This window comes from Thunnus albacares, chromosome 16 (assembly GCF_914725855.1).
Source record: "Thunnus albacares chromosome 16, fThuAlb1.1, whole genome shotgun sequence".
Lineage (NCBI taxonomy): Eukaryota > Metazoa > Chordata > Actinopteri > Scombriformes > Scombridae > Thunnus > Thunnus albacares.
Window position 1 is genome coordinate 28833179 of NC_058121.1, and position 17756 is coordinate 28850934.

Genomic DNA, 17756 nt, shown 5'->3' on the forward strand with positions numbered 1-17756 from the left:
CAGTTCATTCTTTATGGAACAGCCATTGAAGTCTCTGAGCTTAGGTGCATCGGGAGCAATGTGTCATATATTACACCTGCTGCAGTCTTGGTGTTAGTGAACATATACAACACTGACAAACACTCTCTACCTGGGCAGGTAGAAAGGTCTAAATGACGGGAATAACAGCTCGATGTCCTCCGAACAACAAGAGTCTCTGAGAATCACGGTCCAGTCTTACAGGGTCGTTAAACCCTGTGGCCCAAAGTGAAGAGCTGTCAATCATCTCTTAAAGCCACATCAAACAACTCTCCCTGTACTCAGAGAGGTTCCTCACAGCAGTCTGAAGCTCCGTGAGTTGCTTTGGGGAGACAGCAGATGTTTGTTAAAATCACAGTCAGTAGAGGTGGTCTACATCCACGAGCACCAACCCTCCGTCGTACCGCACTACGCCGGCCTCTCCGCCTTCTTCCAGGTGTTCTCGCTCCTCTTTTACATTCCTCAGGCAAGTCTAGAGAAAAGTTGTCTCAATAATATTGATCCCTCAGTTGCTGTTAGTGTTTGAGTCGACAACAGAAAGTAGTTTACCAAAAAGGTTGCTTACAAGAACCTTTTAGATCGTCCCTCGTACGTAACAGATTAATGGTTGATGTCGATGTTTGAATCAGTGCAAACGAAGACACATAAACGATTAATTACAAACAAACATATCTGACCTTTGGTGTGACCTCCCACTCACCAGAACCAGCAGTGACTGGTTTCTGTTCAGTTTTCAAAGATGAACAAATACATATGAAATATTTAATTTATCAAAGCCAATATAGATGAATACAGTTAGAAATATAAAGGTTTTACTGTCATCTTTTACTGCAGATAATCAATATAAAGCAAATTTCTCATAAAGTAAAGTCCAGCCTGAGTGAATATGACCTTCTGTATATGTCAAGTCATGTGACGTCAGTGTTAAACCAGCGTTACCAGCTTTCACTCTCATGATGTTTTCTATTTCATGCCATAAATGTCCTAATCATGTCTACTTGTGTGAGATCTCATCAAAAACTCTTGTTAGAATCAGTAGTTAGTTAATGTATTCGAATAAACAATCTGGAATGAATACGTCTAATCAACCAGCTCATCATATGCAAACATTTTATCATTTTAGTGAAGAAATTTGTGCTCGGTTCAGTTTTTCAGATTCAGTCTGAAAATGCTTCTGAAAGCGTCTGTGAGTCTCTTTCACATCTGTACTTTAAACTTAAACACTGTAAACAACTACAAACCACCAGCCTCTTTATGCCACTTTTGGCACAACAATGAAGCTGCTGTGGTGGTTGTTGTTTGTCATGGCAACTGAAGAAATATGTCAATTTAAGAGTTGTTTTTCCTGTAAACTAACGAACGACAACCTGTACAGCTGCGTCCATTCCAACCATCTTCATCACCATTTTTGTGTACATTTTTCTGTCATTATCATTCATGGATTTAGCGAGGTAGCTAGCAGGTAACGGGAGTATGTCCCCATTTTTAATCCTGCCTGCAAAACTCAGATCAAAGTTGTGTTTCTAAGTGGAGAACTAGATCTAGAGGATTAGAACCAGGCTAGCAGGCACCACTTAATGGTTTATAATGGATTGTTTTTAAGTTATCCTGTTGATTTCTACTCTTTGTTTTTATGTTTTTATGTTTTAACTAATGAGTGGTGACAGTCCGTGTGATAATAACTTTTTATAGCACTTCTTATACTAATTATAATAAAATGTGCTTCAAAACAGATTAAACTGATGATAATCATAAGAAGACAGATGCAAAAAATAGGAACATTAAAAACAAGATTTTTTAAAAGACAACGTTTAGAAGATGCTTCACATTTAAATATAGTAATTATTATTAAATGCTGTTAAAACAATGTTAAAATTTTCAAGCCATTTAGCTCAGTTTAACCCTAATGAATGAATAAATGAATGTTCACGTGGTAACTACTGTAACTAACTAAACTAGCAGCTTTAAAGCTCCTAAAAATCATATTAATGTTGACAGATGACCATCAATACATTATACATCCATTAATCTATTCATCTGGTAAAACATGGAGCACATTTACAGTGTGGTGCATGAACAGTTTTTTGATTCAGATCTAATATTAAGTGTAACAGACGGTGTCGTAGTGGCCCAACACTTAAATCCAGGAAGAAAAGTTTGTCTTCCTGAAAGTCCGACAGTCTGAGGATGCAGAAGGATGAAGGATTGACTTTTAGGGATGGAGGAGTGTGAGCAGTGAGCAGTCATGGCCGACAGTAGTCTTTGCACAGATACTCGTGTCGGGACCCGACTTGGTGTGGTCCAGCACTCTGTGGACCGTTACACTCGGCAGGAGGAGATGATGTGCGAGATGGAAGGAAGAGGCTTAGACACACTGAGCTGGCAGCCAAGGTTGGAGAGTCATAGTAAGCCTTGAACGAGTTGGGAGCTGTGGATTTGCAGGCGAGGTAGTTTACTGAGGGAGTTTGGGATTTGAGTTGAGGGATTATTGCAGGACATGAGATCAGCATGCGGTTCTGACCAAAAACTGGAAGCAAACAAGTGAAGATTTAAGAATTCAGGTAACTAAGGTGAGACTCTGGTAAGATGAGCTTCTGTTTCACCCTCCCTGACAATGGAATATAACATTTGGTGTTGGAATACATGTGTAAAGTCTGCACAAGACAACTTTTCTTTTTTACTCTCCCTGTAAAGGACGAGAAAGAAAAATATCTAAAATTTATGTGGTTGCACAAACCATTTCCAGACTGGTGTCTCGGACCATCAGAGCTGCTGTAAGGTAACAGTAGGAGAGTCAAACAAAGCCTGATGTTGCTGAATGCATAAAAATAACTGAATTGATTATGAGGACTAATAAATACAAAGAGAATTTCTCTTGAGTTTGGTCTCATTTTGTATTTATATAAAGAAGGAAACATAATAGTAAGTAAATATTCCTGCTGCCATGTTTTTATTGTATTCATGTTGTATTTTATTTGTTATTTTTTCCACATATTTTAGCTACTTATATGTTTATTCTATCATCTGTCCTTGATTTAGTATAAGTTGTCTTGTGTTGCGTTATGGTCTTTTTGTATTATATTTTCTTCTACATACATTATGTATTTCTTTATTTTATTGGATTATTGTCTGCTGGTTGGAGAGCTCCTCTACTCAGTTTGTGTATTTCTTTTATTTTGATTTTTTTTTATTTTACTAAATCATGTTGTTTTTGCTCCTTTGCTGTTTTGGTCAAGTTGACTCGACCTCTGCTGTTTATCTGTTTTATTTCTATTATCTGGTTTTTAATGCTGTAGTAAACAATGTCTAAAAGTTAATTTGATAAAAACATACCGTGGCACTTTTGGAGTTCAGAATTCAATGAACAAATTTAAAAACATATGATCAGAATGGCAGCTTTAGTATGGAGGGAATATTGTTAATTTCTATCTAATGTTGATTGATGATGATGATTATTGAAATAAGCTTCAGCCAAAACCTTTCTGGTCTCTGTAAAGTCCTTCATGCTGTGTTGTTGGGTTTTACTGCTGCTTGCATGTACAACATATATATTTAAATGTATATTTTCTAATATTACATTTCCTAGAAGCACTTTTACATCCCCATGCAAACTTCCAATTCATATAAATTCAGATAAACATATTTGGGGCGGGTAGACTGCATGTTCAATGTCTGACTTAATCAAACTTAAGTTGTTTTTCTCCACATGTAAAAGCAGCTCTAATGTGACAATCAATTAACTCTGGTTGAAACTGTGCTAATAGAAACCATGAATGATAATAATAGTTGTTAAACTAGTTTTCACTATATTGACTGTAACTGTGTCAGTTCATGGTCAGCCTGCTCACACTCTTCCTCTCTCACTCTTCAACTAATCAATTTCTACAGCAAAAAATTCATAGGATAGAATTATTCATACTTCTCCAGTGTAAAGAGTAAATTATGCATAAGTACATTTATAGTGTTACCACTGAGGGCATCTGCAAGAGCTGCCATGTAGTCAACACTTCACTGGTGTTGAGAAGGTTAGTGTTAAACTTTAACCACACAGAGTCAATACCGAACTTCCACTGATGTCAGAGGTCTCTGGTTCTTTAATGTGGTGAGATCAACTCTGACAGAGAGATGCAGGTTACTGACTTACTAACAAACATGTTTCTCAGTAACTGAGGAATATAAACACATCAGTTTTGAGTAAGTTAGTTGTTGTTTGCTAAGTCTCAGCCTTCGAGGTCATCAAAACTTCATCCTTCTTCATACTTGTGTAAAAGTTTTGAGAAACATGGTGCTGAAAAAACCCCCTCAAAAAAGAGATAATTCACACTGTCTAAAGCTGAAAACTAGAAACATTTTATTTATATACTTCAAAAACAAATAATGAATAATGAAAATGATCTGAGATCCATTTCAGCTCAGAAAAACTGTCTGTTTAATAAAATGTTCCAGGTGTGAGCTTTAGACAGCGTAAAGGACATTTTCTTACCATAAGCCCTGAAGGTCAGCTATCACATCAGCTCATTGTTACTAATGGTGATATTAATTAAGTGGAAATCCTTCCATTAGTGAAGTGTTTAAATAGCAGTGTAGGTAAGTGTTAAACTAATCAGTGCTGAGATTTGAGGCTGCTTTAATTGTGCAGCTCAAGATTGAATGTGCCGCTGTCAGCCGGCTAAGACCACATTAATACCAAGCAAGCTGAGACGTAAAGGCCGGATAATTCTGCATTAGCATGAAAAGATGAAAGACATTTGCTTAAACTAAACTGCATTTAGTTACTGACACGTTTTCTATTGCTGGATTAAAGCTGCAGTGCAGAACTTTTACATATAAATGAACGTCTGTTACTCTCACGTCCTGCCTGGACTTTCTGTTTGTTGTTTGGACTCTTTGTGGTTTTTTGTTCTTTTGGGTTAGTGTTAGGGTTAGGGGCTCTAAGGTTAGGGTTAGGGTTAAGGTTAGGGTTAGGGGCTCTAAGGTTAGGGTTAGGGTTAGGGGCTCTAAGGTTAGGGTTAGGGTTAGGTGGCTCTAAGGTTAGGGTTAGGGGCTCTAAGGTTAGGGTTAGGGTTAGGTGGCTCTAAGGTTAGGGTTAGGGTTAGGTGGCTCTAAGGTTAGGGTTAGGGTTAGGTGGCTCTAAGGTTAGGGTTAGGGTTAGGGGCTCTAAGGTTAGGGTTAGGGTTAGGGGCTCTAAGGTTAGGGTTAGGGTTAGGTGGCTCTAAGGTTAGGGTTAGGGTTAGGTGGCTCTAAGGTTAGGGTTAGGGTTAGGGGCTCTAAGGTTAGGGTTAGGGTTAGGTGGCTCTAAGGTTAGGGTTAGGGTTAGGGGCTCTAAGGTTAGGGTTAGGGTTAGGGGCTCTAAGGTTAGGGTTAGGGTTAGGGGCTCTAAGGTTAGGGTTAGGGTTAGGTGGCTCTAAGGTTAGGGTTAGGGTTAGGGGCTCTAAGGTTAGGGTTAGGGTTAGGGGCTCTAAGGTTAGGGTTAGGGTTAGGGGGCTCTAAGGTTAGGGTTAGGTGGCTCTAAGGTTAGGGTTAGGGTTAGGGACTCTAAGGTTAGGGTTAGGGTTGGTTTAAGGTAGGTGAAATCAAGGGGGCAAAAACAGGAAGGGGTGCTGCATTCAGACAGGATCAAACAGGTTAAATCAGCAGGGGTCAAAGGCAAGAAAGACACACAGTTGGCATCTTGTTGATCAAGGGGTTGTTCCCAGACATCACTTGATTATCAAGTCTCTACCCAATTGTGTATTTTCTTCTTCATGACTTTGGGAGACTTTCTTGCATCTTCGGTTGGATTGTGTTGATCTGGGATTTGGTTTTCTCTGTGTTTCTGTTGTGTGCCCTGCTCCCAGTGTCTTCCTCAGTCTATCTATTTTATTTGGAGATGTTTTCTCCTTGTGTTTTGTTACCTTTACTTCCTGTGTTTTCCCGCCTTTGTTGATTGCTTCATGTGTTTCACCTGAGTCTTGTTTCACTCACCTGTGTTCAGTTTGTAATCAGACCCCGTGTATTTAAGTCCTGTTGAGTCGTCAGTCCTCCTTGTTCCTGAGTTTCAATAAATATTTCTGCATCTCCATCAACACAACACTCAAAAATCAGAATGTTGGACATGTTTAGCTGCACTTAATTATCTCTTTTTATCCCCAGTATGAATAACATCCAAACACAGGTAGAATAAGAATTGACTGTATTATTCAACAAGGACACAGAACAGTGAGCTACTCATATTATTAACAAATAGGAAGGTTTGTATTTCAGTCTAAACTTACTGGATACAGTGAATGTTTAATTCAACAGGGAGTCAAGGATCATTCTGATGTTTTTTAATGGAACAGCGAAGGTGTCGTTCTCTTAAAATCTTCTCCATGATAAGATGGACTGTTCACAATGAAAATGGCTCTAATGTCACACTGTGGTTATTATATCCTCATCTTCCACCATCCATCATGTTCCCACCAGCCCCTCTGTCATTTTCTCTGAGTTTATTCACATCACTAGTGGAGAAGTCGGTGCTCAGCTAATGATGCTTCTCCTCTCATTGACCTTTCTCAAAGCAGAGTGAGAACGACGTGGTGTGCAAGCGTTGCTTCAAAAGAAGCTTGTTAGATATATTCCATATATTTACTGTTATGAACACTAGTTACACTGAGTGGTTGGTTTTTTTTCGACCTCTGTAGTTCCCAGGATAACTTCCTCCGTCTCCACTATGTGTCAGAATAGTATGATGCTCCTCGTCTCCAAAGACTGTTTGAAATTCCCTGGACAAGCCGTTATGATTCAACAAGCTGCACTGCTGAGAATGAAGACCGTCTTGTCCTGTCAGAGATCTCAGTGGAGGATGATGATGCCACAGTGGATTTGTGCACGAAGGCGTCAGGCCTGTTAATTCAAGTTCAGACGCATCATTTCTTTGAGATTGGCAGATTTCTAGTGTGGCTGCTTAAACCAGCGAATGCAACTCTACAGTCTCAGTCTGTGGATGTGTACACTAGGGATGTGCAGAGAGCCCAGTATTTGTGTTTGTATCTGTATTTGTTGGGGCAGCAAATTATTTGTATTTGTATTTGAATAAAAATCCTGTTGTTGTTGTTTTTATTACGCTTTTAATTTTAGAAAATTAAAGTGTTACAATAAGTGTTTATGAATAAACTACCTTATGAAGGAGGTCCCCACACCGGGTCTCCAACTGGAGTCTCCCAGATCATAGACGACTGCGCTGACTACCTATTTATACACCCATAACACAGAGACAGCACAGTGTGTAACGTGTAGGGAAGAACTTCGAAGGTGATTCTTGCTTTGCACTTTTCATTTATTGCCTGTTTTTTCCAACCTAACTTTGTGGAAAGGAAAAGGGGAACAACAGGTTATGGAGAGTCTTTAAGAGCACTTTTCTGGTGTCAGTAGTTCAGCTTTATCTCTGGGGAACACCCCCAACTTCTGGAGCGATGTGCAAATTAGGAAATGTGCGTCATGTAGCAGGTGGATGTGACTCCCCTCATTGAGACCTGCTGATAGACGTCACAGCGGAGCAGAGGAGAGACACTGAGATAGTGATGTAACCGACCTGTGTGCTGGTATTTGACATGTATTTTTTTCTTCCTGAAAACAAATTATTTTGTAAAATATTTGTATGAAACAAATATTGGTAAAAAAACCCCCCACTATTTGTGCTTTGCCGAATAACATATTTGTATTGGGGCACACCCCTAGTGTGTACTGCTCGTCTGGTTGTTGGTGCATCACTGGAGTCCTTAAAAGACGCCCGTACAGATGATTGCTGGACGGAGCTTCCTCAGGCACCTGCTGCTGATGATTCACATCCTTCAAAGAGAAGAAGGATGACATCGCTTGGTGAAAGTGTCGTGCTCTGGACTGCAGGTCATAAAGATCCTGATGATCCCACCATCACGCCTGTCAGTCTCTGAAAAGATCCTGCTCGACATCCTTGACAGGATCATTTCAGAGATGGAAAACAGATTTTCCAAGAAGAATACAGATCTAATAACATGTCATATCCAGTCTTGTACCCAAAATTCGTGCATTACTAGATTCTACCTTGTTGCACCATCTGCTTGCTGGCACTGCAGATGATGTGAGGCTGAAAAATGTCATTCTTGTCACTCTTTTTATCCCCAGTATGAATAATCCAAACACAGCTAACAGCCTGGTCGCCAGAATAAAACGTTGGCACTGTACGTTTCTGCAAACCACAGAAACGTTGAATATCTACGTTTCAACGTGTGAAATACGTAGCATATTAACATTTCTACAAACGTATAATATCATCATTTCCAAAATATGTATCAGCTCAACATTTCTAAAGTGACGTAGTTCACATGTGATCTATATGAGTTCATCTTTCCTGTATAGGAGGAGGAGGGGCAGGTGGACGGTTAGTAAGTTTCTTGGCAGCAAGTTGGAAATCAGCAGAGAACACGGTTCGAGACCACCTCGAAACCGACACCAATGTCCACTTCCCGTTTCAACCGACTAAAACGGGTGTTTTTGGCGAGACGTCAGGACATTTGCAGCCATTTTTCTGGCGAGAAAACTGGCTTTTTTTTTAGTGAGACATCGGCTGTTTTTATTTTATTTTTTATTTTTATTTAAACCAAACCATGATCTTTCCCCTAAACCTAACCAGACCTGAACCACAGCGTCGTCACACCATAAAACATCATTATTCAACAGGTAGAAATGTTAATATGCTACGTTTGTAGAAATGTTGATATGATACGTAATTCACGTGTTGAAATGTATATAGTCAACGTTTCTGTGGTTTGCAGAAACGTTCACTGCCAACGTTTTCTTCTGGCGACTGGGTTGCAGCTAGAATAAGAATTGACTGTATTATTCAACAAGGACACAGAACAGTGAGCTACTCATGTTATTAACAAATAGGAAGGTTTGTATTTCAGTCTAAACTTACTGGATACAGTGAATGTTTAATTCAACAGGGAGTCAAGGATCATTCTGATGTTTTTTAATGGAACAACGAAGGTCGTTCTCTTAAAATCTTCTCCATGATAAGATGGACTGTTCACAATGAAAATGGCTCTAATGTCACACTGTGGTTATTATATCCTCATCTTCCACCATCCATCATGTTCCAACCAGCCCCTCTGTCATTTTCTCTGAGTTTATTCATATCACTAGTGGAGAAGTCGGTGCTCAGCTAATGATGCTTCTCCTCTCATTGACCTTTCTCAAAGCAGAGTGGAAGAAACATGTGACGTGCAAACAGTGCTGCACTGATATATCGGCTTCTGTAGTGGTTTTCTATGGTGCCTGTTAGTCACACACACATACACACACACACACACACACGTCAGTTTATCAGCTGCAGTCCACACACACTTCCCATGACAACTCTTTGCCCCAAGGGTAACAAATGGGGTGACAACAGTGATACATGTGTGCTAAAATAGATAAAAATCCACACAGACACACACAGTAAAGATTCGAGAGGTCAGAGAAATGACCTGCCGCTTCAGTGAGGAGGTCAGAGGTCACGGGTTCAATCTATGTACACTCATATCTGCTGACGAACCGCACAAACACACAATGAGTCCGGTGTCCAGTATGACACCACAGACCTGTGTGGGACTGATAACGCTGGTCATCAATACAGCCTCTCGTAAGGAAACGGAACAGACAAAAGCTCATGATGATAATCTTTCCTGATTACTCATCATGTACTGGAGCCAAAACAACACCGTAAATAAGAATCATTACTTTTTTACACAAGAAAATCTGATGTATTTATCTTTTTTTATTATAAAAACAGTGTAGAAAATAAAATAAAACAATCAAGAATCTAAAAATTAAAGAGAAAATTGGAATATAAAATACCATTTGCAGAACAACTGTTGGTTTTATTTACAGTAACTCATAATCATCATCACCTCATTTGCATTTGTTCCCTAATTTATCCTTTACTCACCTGATGCAACATTAAAAGAGATCATTCTTCTTCTCAAACAATCAGTTCGTGCAGGAATTTTCCAAATATCCACATTTATTTAAGTAAGAATCAGTCACAACTGAAACCACTGAGCCTTAACTTTACTTCTAACCTTTCAGTTTAGAACGGCTTCATTATTTCCTTATTTTAAGGACATTTAAAGGAAACATTTCAGGCTTTGTGTTGTTTACTGTTATACTGTTATGATGTCAGACGTTTATGTTAAACATGGTCAGAGGTCAAACACTTGAGATGAACGTATGTAAAATCCTCCCTGCAAGTCAAAAACCAGGGCTTCAACCTGCTCTTAGCTCTTCTTCTTCGTCGTGATGACGTCAGATTGTTCACATGTGCCCACAGATGCCCGTCCGGTCTGTAAACTTTGTTGCTGACGTTGTTCCCGGTTGATTATGTTCATATTTCGCACAAACATGTAAATGAGAAGTTTCCATTTGGAGTAAAGAGCCAGTAAAAGAAGTGAAATCCTGATACTATTGTTTGTTTGCTTCACTGCTGGAGGTCTGCGGGAAGCTGACCAATCAGAACAGAGTGGGCTCATCAGGAGGCGGGCCTTAAAGAGACAGGAGCTGTTTCAGACAGAGGCTGAGTTTTTTAACTATAAATCATGCAAAGATATTCCAGTAGAGCCCCAGAAGTTTTTTGAGAGAGGTGTTTTCTTCATCTCACTCTGGTCCGCTAAGCAGTGACGGGTTCATTACTGCTCCTGTAGTTGGAGAACATAAAAACACCCACATCAACTACAGCTGCTGAGAGCTGCAGTCGTAGTGACGATGTCTACGTTTACATGCTCACTAATAATTCAATTATAATGCAATTAAGGCAATAATGCGACAGGCATGAACCCATGTAAACACAGTCAGATATGTGGATTATCTGATCTTACTCACATTATTTGAGGCCAGTCAGGTCATGCAGACACCTGAGTTAAAGCACTGAGACTCTGATGATGTGCTACAGGTGCTGCAGTGGTGACAAACGTGATGATGGAAACACAGAAAACAAAACAAAGAAGAAACAACATTTCTGGACGTTTGAGGAGTTCTACGTGGTGACGTGCACAGAAGAATAAAACCAGTAATAAATCAGGTTAACCAGAGCTCTCATGTGTTCATCATAATAGAACATAACAACAGGAGGTAAACAAAGCGTCACAGCTGTGACTGTATGACACATGTAAACAGGTCACCTTCACAATCATATAAACAGCATAATCTCACTACTGCACACATGAAAACAGTGAGTCTGTTCTGGATATTAAAGGTGAGATTTATGCTTTACAGGAAGTGTTTTTGAACATTATGCTTCTGTTTAAGAGAGACTGAACTAGCTAGTTGTTGCCAAACTTTAACTGTATTCTAACATCAGGAGGGCAGTTCAGCAAACTTTCACGGATCGTTTCTGAATGCAGCAAATGAGCCGTTTTGGCATTAAGGCACAAGCACTTATTGCTAGAATGATATATCTGACAGTGTTGTGAGACGCCTGTATCATCACCTAAATGCTTTTAGAGATATTCCAAATAGAAAAACCTACTTGTGATGCATGATGCTCCTCAGCTAGTTTTAATTAATGGAGCTGTAGTCAAACAGTAATTGCATTTGGATCTGCGCAGCATTTTTTGCTTCGTCTCTTTGAAAACATCAACAGATGTTCAGCTGTAAACAGTTGTTGCACTCTATTAACAAAATGGCTCTTCTGGCTCAGACCGACAGAGACAGGGGAAGTGTGAAAAAAGAATCACAAAAACATGAAACAATTTTAGGGTTCGACACCGTTTCTCTTTGTGTCTGGAGTCATTTTTTCTTTTTATGCATAAACGACAAATCAATCCAACTGCCCGAAAAACCAGAAACTACAGAACCGAGATCAGAGCCGGTCTTCAAAAACCCACATCAGCTCAAGAGTGTGTGTGTGTGTGTGTGTGTGTGTGTGTGTGTGTGTGTGTGTGTCATCTTCACCTTTTTCATTTCTCTCCTCTGCTGGGCCGAGACATGAGCTGAGGGCCAGCAGGGGAACGTCAGGGATGACATGACGCTGTATCAACACACTGCTGTTGTTACTAAATGTCTTCACACGCTTGAGTTTCGCAGGTTTTCTTGTGTTTAGAATTGAATTCATTTACAATTTTTGTTGCAGCATTTGCATATTTATTGGGAGTAAGAAAGGACGGCGTCGTCAGTCCAACAAACTGCTGCAGACTCAATAATATCTCGACGACATTCACGGTGACCAGACGATGAATCCTGATGATCCTCTGACTTCTTCCACCATGACGTTAATCAATTATTGGATGAATTGCTTTGATATTTGTTCCAGGTGTTTATGCCCCTCTCAGGATAAACTGTAATAAATCTGGTGATTCCATCTTCCATCAGAAGATTTGTGCTGTAATTTGGTTTATGACTAAATATCTGAAAAACTATATTTCTGATTTACAGATGTTAGCATGCTAAAATGCTAAACGAACATGATAAACATCATGTATGTTAATGTGATGTTTCTGTTTCTTTAAAAACACAAATATACAGTAAAATGCAGTAAAACATGTATAAGATGCTTAATGAAACAGATCTAAAACAATCAAAAACAACAAAACACAACAGTATTAAGTAATAAAAATGTTTGTCTGCACATGAAAGTTTTTAAAGATTTTTAAAATGAAGCGATGACTCAGCTGATCCGACAGTAAAGATCAGATCAGATAATCAATAAGTCATAGAGACAAACCTCTGATCCCAGCTGACTCTTCTCTTCACTGCCAGCAGATGATCTAATCAGTTTATGTTTATAACTGAATAAAATTCATGTTAGAAAACATTTTCACCTCATTCAGTAACGTGATGCTCATGTTATTCTGGGAGACATTTTAGTAAAAAAAACAGCCTTCACTTCCCTCAGCAGGATGTTAAATCTGTTAAATGTTTAATCTTTAATATACAAAATAGGATTTTGATGCTGAAGATGTGTTAGTATGATTTTTATCTGACTCTATGTACTTTACTGATTTTGGGTGTTGGACATGTGACATAAATATTTCAGAGTGTCACCTTAGGTAATATGGTATAGCCCTTTGGAGGACCTTAGAGATACAAATAATGGATCCATGGTCAAGATTGGAACTGGTCCAGATGTGGTACGTTGTGACACATAATATGTTGTGAGGTAGCTGTCAATTACTTGATGGATGGCTCCCAACTGACCTAGTGCCCATGGAAAACCTATGTTATTCATGTGAAAAGATACAGATGTGTAACCCTATATAAGTTATGCACCGACAGGGGTACGGTGCCCAGACCATCTTTGTACATGGAATGGACCCGATGGCCATCGTCTAATAAACATCTACAAAATAAGAACTTCGTCAGCTCTTCCTTTGAACGATATCATCACACATCCTTCCTTTCAAGATGTTTTTGTTCTTCAGCTTTCAGCAGTTCAGTGTGTCACTGAGACGTTTGATTTTAACGTCTTGTGGTTAAAATCAAAGGACGAGGAGTCTGAATGGTTTCAATAAAACTGTAATAGTATCAATAAATTCATGTTACTGTACATAGTTTGAGGTCCTGAGAGATTACAGCTGATTAATAAATAATATTTTATCCACTGAATCAACACAGTGACTTAAAAATACAAACTGACCAAACTGCGTAACAAGAAATTTGACCTTTTACACTTTTTAATAGTTTTTGATGCTGTTTAAAAGCATCATTAGTGTAAATCTTTGCTGATCGATTGGATTATAATCAATAGTCAAACTTCCAACAGTTAAGCTTTTTAAAATCTTGTAATATGTGCTGAGTGTAGAGTAATATCTCGTTAAATATCATCTTTAAAAGATCAAATGAATCCAGTTATGAAGCTTCGCTGATGAACAGACGTTAAAGTTGCTGATTGTGTTTGTTCTCAGTGTGATGAATCCGAACAAACATGTTGAACGCAGCTCAAACGTCGCATCATTAAGAGCTTTTTCATGTTTTAACAGTTATTTATTACATACTGAACACTGACCTGCAGACTTTCACTTCTTCTTCTTTTATTTCTATTTGTGTAGAAGACAAACTAACCAGAAACACTTTAACAACTTCATACAAACGTCTTTCAGTTTAAGGTGATAAATCATCACAATGTGAACGCTGCTTCCACTCACATCCACAAACCAACCAATCAGAATACGACGTTACATAAGTGTCGTTTTTTTAAATAAAGTTTAAAGGGAAAATAGACTCGTTCTCCTTCAAACGTCCATAAAAAACCAAACCGATGGAGCTGAAACAAAAGAAGTTAGTGTGACATCAGAGCATCAAACTGATGATGTTTCTTTTTTCCATTTACATCGTATCGTTATGATTCACCGTGTCTTCATCAGTCTGATCGTACAGTCCGACAGATTGTGACCCAGATTTTATTACAGCCGTCTGTACAATGTGACACAATGCAGCAGTTGTTGTTGTTGTTCAGTCTAAAGGAGCCTTTAGTCTCTTTGAGATGAACCTGTAAACAGACCAGTATTCCCATTATTCCAGCTGAAACCAGTCTAGTTCAGGTCTCTGCTGTCGCTCTGTTTATTTCATCAGTGTTTGTTTCTGATTCTCCACGTCTGATCTTTGTGTCCTTATTCTTTGTCCAAATGTTCTTTTAGCAATAATTGTTTATAACTTTGTCCAAATCAGTATTCTGACTCCATCTGACTGGAATCAAACATTTCCTTCACCTTCCCCTCGCAGAGATCCGCTTCACCGCCAGCAGACACGTAGCAGAGCTGCTAATTGGTCGTCGGGGTGATTTAATCTTTTATTAGAAAACAGAATAATTGTACATTTTCCAAAATTCTGTTGTACAACAATATTGGGATACTATCCAACCTAATGAGGCGTGTCCCGGGCGTGTTGAGGTTATGGATGAACACTGAATGAAAGCAACCATATTGGTTTGAAATTAAACTGGCTTCTGATTAGTTTTGGAAGTAATTTCCAGACTGTACTGATTGCTTTCAAGGCTTTGGCAAAGTCAATTTTCAGGGGTAATTTTTTTGGTAATATGGAGACTTATCCAAGCCGCAGTCATTTCCACAATCAGCCCGTCCCTTGTTTGTTGCCAGGAGGTAACTTCATGTACCAGCAGACCCTGGATATTATTGGACTTATGGGGATTAGGAAGCCAACTTTTGATTTTGTTTCACAAATCCGAGGAACGAATGGGACGGGGGGGGGGGGGGGGGGGGGGAGTTGAACCTGTGCGAGGCTTTGTGTCTTTGCAACGAGGAGGAGTGTGAACGGGAATTATAATTCTCGCCGTCGCTCCGCTGTCTGTCTCCGACTGTCTGACAGGCAGCAGAGTTGATAGCAGCAGGGCCTGGGAGGAGGGACTCGGGGAAAGCCTGTAGCATGCATTCCAAACAAGACCGAGCCGCACTTTAAATTAAACAAAGACCCTGCAGAGTTCTGTAAAAAGACAGAACAAAACATAGACTTTCTATCAACACTCGCAGCACAATAAATAATTCCAAGTTTCTGTCCTCATTAAAAAGAAGCAGTGCGATGAAATGCAGAGTTGCCATCTTTATTAGAGATGACCTTTTCTGCACGCTTATCAATATGCTTTGTATAACAGTCTGTATCAATGAGCTCTAAATCCCCGGAGTCATCTGATTCACATGCACACAATGAACAATACGCTCCGTTGTGGAAAATATTGACCATAGCAAATGGAAATGCTAATACGAAATTCCCATAAGCACAGAGCTGCTCCTATAACAGCAGCGTGTGAATACACAGTGATCAAAATGTGACATCTCGGCCCACTAAAACCGGGTTGCTGCAGAGAATCTGCAAAATAAAAGCATCACAGAGGCTGGAATGACTGCAGCAGCCGAAAACCAAAAAACTGGGGAAGTGAAGATCAAAAAATTAGATTTTAAGAAACTGATAAGTAGTAAACTCCTGCAGCAAATATAAGAGATTAAAATCAGAGGATCAAAGGGATGAAAATAGTTAAGAATAATTAAGGAATCTGTGATGCTTTACAAATGAGTTCAGAATGAAGGAATCAGTCAATAACTTTATTTGCCTCCAGTGGGGCGACTGGTGATGCACATATAGATAAATATTATCATTATCATCAATTATAATCATTATGCAAATAACTACCTTTTCCTCCCAGAGGTTGGGGAGGCAGATGTTTTTGGGGAGTCTGAGAGACCAGAAACTGAAAGTGTTGATCGTGGACCAATCAGACCGGACGGATTCTGTTTTCTTATATAACAGTTTCCTGCAGTGTCGGTTATTCTGCTGCAGACTTTAAACACTTAATGTTTTACCTTGAGAGATTGATACCAGCAGATAAAAGGTGAAAGTGAGCACAGACCCAATAAAAGATTGATAAAACGTCGTCATCTGGGGTCCCGTAAACCTGGAAGTTACAGAGTTTCTGGAGACAAAAGTGACGCTTTCAGCTTCTCTTGTTCACCGTTTCAGTGTTACTGTCTAGAATAGTTCCCACATACTTGCAGGACTCCACTGTTTCTATATTCTGGCCATCAGGAGAGAGATGAGAACCACTAAAACACATATTCTTAAACACATTCAGCACTAAAACCGATTCATGACATCTGCAAGATAAACAGCAGTAAAGATAACAGGATGAGCTCCATAAAAGAAAAAGAAAGTTTGCAGACATCTCCAGGCTGTGAGGTGTGTCCTCGCTGCTGCTAATCAGCCTAATTACCACCAATTATCTGCCTCAAATTGCTTTCTGTCACTTTGAAAAGTCCATAATCAAGATCAACAGCACAACAGATCATTATACTGTAAAGGTTGCCGTTGTTGTTGTCATCATCACCAGACTTGTCTACCCTTCTGAGGTCGAGTCAGCCTCCTGCGCTGGTAATGAGCTTTTCAAAGCTAATTGAAATAAACAGCCCATTATGTCGAAATTAACGAGTCGGTTGGTTCTGTACGGTCAAACTAAACATCTACTGATGGTCAAACAGACAGAGACAGAGAGGCCTTCACTGTCTGCAAACGTTGAGCTTTTACTGCACAGTTTACATTGTTTGATGTGTATTTTCTGCATCACTCGGTTTCCTTCGTTCATTCATTCATTTCCACACAGTATAACGAGACTAAAGGTACCTTCAGACAGCGAGCAGCGGCTCCAGCAGCAAGAGGAGAGACGACCGCTGCAGCTTTAGTGTCCTCGACTCAGAGTGGAGCAAATATTCTCTCCTCCATGGATGTCTCTCTGTAGTTCCTGGTCCTCATCAAGCCAGTTTCACTGCATCACTTGCTGGCGAGTTTCACCCTCATTTGCTCAAATCTGAAATGTTCTCGTCGCTGGTCAGGCCCTGCATCGTGAATTTATGTCCGTTCAGGTTTCTTCTGTCTGCTGCGGCTCCATCTGCGCTGTTTCAGATCTCATGTGGAGGGAAATTTCTTCATCTTTGCCACAATTATGTCGCCCTAAGCTCTTGGATTCTGTCCTGTCCGTGTCTGCAAGTGAACCGAGTTCTTTATGGAAATATTCCAGTCCGGCAATAAGCCCTCCTCATGCCTCAGCGGGCACCAGACTTCAGTTTCATCCCCCCGAGGGGCTGATTTTAACTCTCCAGGGCCCGTCCAGGGGCCACTTAGGAAGCAGCGCTGAGTGTAAGTCATCAGAAGTCAATGGAGAGTCTAATTTAGTTCAGCTCTGAAGATCCCTCATGAAACATCAATACATCCTTACAGAGTTTGTTTTCCTTCATGCAGACCAAACAGAATAACGATAC